Source organism: Podarcis melisellensis (genome assembly GCF_964234715.1).
Source record: "Podarcis melisellensis genome assembly, chromosome: 5".
Lineage (NCBI taxonomy): Eukaryota > Metazoa > Chordata > Lepidosauria > Squamata > Lacertidae > Podarcis > Podarcis melisellensis.
This window is the reverse complement of record NC_138537.1, coordinates 44,330,030-44,334,796: the sequence shown is the minus strand read 5'-3', so window position 1 is coordinate 44,334,796 and position 4,767 is coordinate 44,330,030.

Below are 4,767 nucleotides of genomic sequence, written 5' to 3'. Positions count from 1 at the left end.
AAGTATTCTACAGACTTGCCCTATATCTTGCAGTAATAAATGTAAACCAGGAAACAGTTCATTAAGCCATGCCATTAAGCTTTTTATGGTCTCCACAGTAATCTTCTCCCCATGTCACCCTAAGAATATTGTGGAGATTACTGACCTCGAGGTCCACCAGTTTGCCACCTGACCTCTTGCTTCTCCTTTGACAGGGCCCAAATAACAACTTTGTGCTTCAAGCGTAGGATCTTCACTTTGCAATCTTTTAATATGTCAGTTCCTTTAAATTTATTGCAGTTTTGATGCTTTTGACCGGTCTTCCACTATATCAGTCCTGAATTTAACCAGTATATCAGCCGTAAATCCAACATAAATGTTCCTTTTAACGCCATTGAAGAACCCACATTATTACCTCAAGGGCCTATTACTGAGGCAGCGTCCCATGCTTCAAAATGTGATCTCAGATCCCATTTTTATGTGATCTGAAACTGTTCTTAACCTGAAGCACCACTTTAGCTAATGAGGCCTCCTGCTGCTGCCACGCCGCCAGAGCCCGATTTCTGTTCTTATCCTGAAGCAAAGTTCTTAACCTGAAGCACTATTTCTGGGTTAGCGGAGTGTGTAACCTGAAGCGTATGTAACCTGAAGCGTATGTAACCCGAGGTACCACTGTACTTGCACTTTGACGTGCTTTCGAACTGCTAGGTTGGCAGGAGCAGGGACCAGGCAACGCGCGCTCACCCCGTTGCGGGGATTCGAACCGCCGACCTTCTGATCGGCAAGTCCTAGGCACTGTGGTTTAACCCACAGCGCCACCCATGTCCCATAAATCAAATTCTAGGATCTGTCAAATTAACTGATTCATCTGTGGGGAGCAGGGAATTATGGTCTAAGTCACCATCTTGGTGGAATGATGTCACCACCCCCACTTGCTTTGATTTAAAGCACATTTATAGGGATATACATCTATATAGCTATGCAAGACTAGTAATTCCACTCCGATTCTTTAGAAGGGCACTGGGATTGAGAGGATTGCAAAGGATAGAGACACCTCCTCAACATGACTCAGTAGTTACACATTTATTCCTGCAGTTGATGCATAATTGAATTTGTCCTGCTTTAGCTTCCAGTTCTTGAGGAAACGTTCCTGTCATCTACAGCTACTGACAATGAAACTGGTATTTGCCAAGTTTCTGTAAACAAGCTATCTGATCAACGTCATGTAGCCCAGAGATTGGCACATCAGCTTGAAATACAATTGGCACACACTGTGTATGTTTCAAGTACTATCTTGTTAATGATAAGCTGTGCAGCTCTTTTGGATACGAGTACAGATACGGCTTGTATGCACAATGCCAGACTTGGTTTGGTTTGGCCTGGGTGTTTTTCCTACGGGAATCAGCACTATTTGAGAAACAAAAAACCTCTTGTGTTTGACTTGCAGGAAGCCAGAAAATAAAGGAAATGCTTTGTCTGTCAACTGATCTCCCTGCCCCCCCCCCAGCCCAACTGAAATGGAACCTGCTTGGTTTGTGAATCTAAAATGTACTCCAGAAGCAAAACTAAGGCTACAATTCCTCACCTTGCCCCAGTCTAGTGAGTGGAAAGTCCACTGTCCCTCAGACCATGTGGAGGGCCGGACTATACTGGTAATTTGACAAAAAATATGAATGAATTCCTATGCCCCACAAATAACCCAGAGATGCGTTTTAAATAAAAGCACACATTCTACTCACGTAAAAACACCAGGCAGGCCCCACAAATAACCCAGAGATGCCTTTTAAATAAAAGGACACATTCTACTCATGTAAAAACATGCTGATTCCCGGACCGTCCATGGGCAAGATTGAGAACCCTTGTGGGTAGGCAACCTATACCTTTAAAGTGCATTTAAAGCACATTCCCCCAAAGGGTTCTTGGCACTATTTTGCTAAGGGTTCCTGGGAATTTTAACTCTGAGGGGTAAACTAGAATTCTGAGGGGGAAATGATGTGTTTTGGATGTGCTTTAAAAGGTACAGTGCACACATACAGGGCCTTAAAACAAAATGACCTGAAACACTTTCCAGAAGGAGGGGACAATGAAGCTGCTTCCCATACCCAACTTTGTCTGCTCTAAAAATTCTGAGGCAAAAGGATTCTAAATTACTTCCTTTATCATTCAATCAATGGGACTCTACAAGCTGCTTAGAAGCCCCTTAGATGCCGTTCCTTCCCAGGTAACAAAGCTATGTGTTTTAGACCCTGCACCACAAGACCAAGCTGTACATGATGCTGATTGCATGTAAGCAACCAATATGCGTTTCACATATTATGAGATAACCACAGTGAGGGCCTCCGAGCAAGATCAAAGTAACAGTGTACATGGAGGAGCATTTTACTTCCTCCCTGCTACCATCCCATTGAAAAATATTCTGTTTGCCCCAGGAGGGAAGTTTCCGTTGGCGTCTATTTGTGTTTTGCTTAGTATGGATTGAGATTGATCTACTTCCACTTATCTGAAAAGGATCAGGGATAGACTACAATGAGGGTTTCTGTGCAATACCATGTGGGCATGCAGTGGTAATTATTCTTGTAGGGAAAGTGGTTTGGGGTGTGTCTTTTTTATGCCTGCCTCAAAAAATGTTTAAGGGAGCACTCAAATAAAGGATAAGCCTTTTGAAAGATGGGCAGCAGGAGTAAACTTAACTCTTGAGCTACATTGCAAACTTGAGGCAGTGAGGTCAGGTGGAATTTGAAACCTATCCAGGAAACCTGAGAGGGCGAACCAACTCATTACAAAAGGGGGACAGGAAGACAAGTGAGAAGCAGATAAGCAATTCAGCCATCAGGCCAGAGAGAGGTGGAGGTTGTTTACCAGAGTTAGGGAACATCAGCTCTTGCAACATTCAGCCAGAGTGGACCAACGGTCAAGCCAATGCAAGGTAAATATTGAGACTTGAGGTACAGCTCTGTCTTCTAAAAATTGCTGATCTACAGCATATTTGGCAGGTAGAGCAGAAATACAAGCAGCTCCTCAGAAAACAATTGCAATGCTGCAAATGATGACCTCTGCTGTGAAGTGGTATATATGGCCTTTACCATCTAGTACACTGAAGTGTTGCAGCCATCTTGTTTGTCCTTTTCTGAAGTCTCCAGGCTGCAGATTGCAGACCCTCTTATAATTAACCTTTGATCCAACTGTATAGCTCAGTGGAGGGTCAGATAGATGGGGAGTACTTTTGTTTGGGTAAGGAAATCAGTTTGAACTTGGTCTGAGATCTTGGAGTTTAGAACAGATGACAAACGGTTGGGGAGTCACCAGTCTATCATCCCAGGCCTCCCTCAAACAGCAACAGGGATATCTAACAGACATCTGCACAAAGCTGGAGCAACAGTAAGTCTATTAAGCATCTGGAAAATAAGGTCGCATGAGGTGTAGCTGAAAATAAGGAAACTAAGTAAAGTAAAAGGGACGCAGGTGGCACTGTGGTCTAAACCACAGAGCCTAGGGCTTGCCGATCAGAAGGTTGGCGGTTCAAATCCCTGCAACAGGGTGAGCTCCCATTGTTCGGTCCCTGCTCCTGCTCACCTAGCAGTTCGAAAGCACGTCAAAGTGCAAATAGATAAATAGGTACTGCTCCGGCGAGAAGGTAAATGGCATTTCTGTGAGCTGCTCTGGTCATGCCGGCTACATGACCTGGAAGCTGTCTGCAGACAAACGCTGGCTCCCTTGGCCAAAGATGAGCGCACAACCCCAGAGTCGTTCGCGACTGGACCTAATGGTCAGGGGTACCTTTATCTTTACCTTTAAGTAAAGTAAAAATAAAATAAGATTGCAGGAGATGCAGCTGGGAAAAGTTCTGGAGTAGAGGCAGAAACACTCATCACCTCACCATCCTTCTGGAAATGCCTGCCACAACCCACTCACCTGTTTTACACAACCAGTTCAATCTATTCCATTCCAATATCACAAGCAGCCCAAGATAATGACTCTAATAATAGCCCTAGTAAAATCAATGGGGATTTCCATGTTGTCACTCAGCAGATTTCACTACTTGGGAAAGTGGAAGATTTCTCATGCTTTACAGAAAGCCCCAGCTATGGATCTACACAGGGTTCCCCAACATTTTAAAATCCCAATGCAGTAGAGCAGGGGTGTCAAACTCAAATTCATCGGGGGCCGCATCAGCAGTTTGGTCACCCTCAAAGGGCCGGTTGCGCTCAATATAAAAACAAGTGGAGGTTTCCTGAATGCATGTAAAGTGGAGGTTTCCTGTGTAGAACGGCCGGCGCCGCTAGAGGGCAGACGTTCTCTGGCTTGTAAGCTGCCGCGCATGCACTGAAGAGGCGGCTTGTGTCAAAAAAAAAAAAAAAAAGCAAGAATAAAAGGTGAAGGCTGGCGGCCGGCGGTGGCTACACGGGCCACATGACGAGGTCTGGCGGGCCGGATTCGGCCCGCGGGCCTTGTGTTTGACACCCGTGCAGTAGAGTATTAAGCATGACTCAGAATACTGCATTGAAGATTCTGTGAATGTCACCAGTTCAAATCATGGAATGCCTGGGCTGTGTGTATCAAGGAAAGCAACAGCAATTTAAGAATATTTCTTCTTATCACCAATGCTTAGATCAGGCTTTTGCCAATCCTATGGAGGATGGGAATTGTAGTCCAAGACATCTGAGGGACTCACAGTGGGCTTAATGGGTTTGTAGGGTCTACAGAAGCCTAAGCCACACAGCTGAATAAATACCACAAGCAGAAAGGACTCATGGCTCCAAATGTTTACAAGAGAAGAGCCAGGGACAG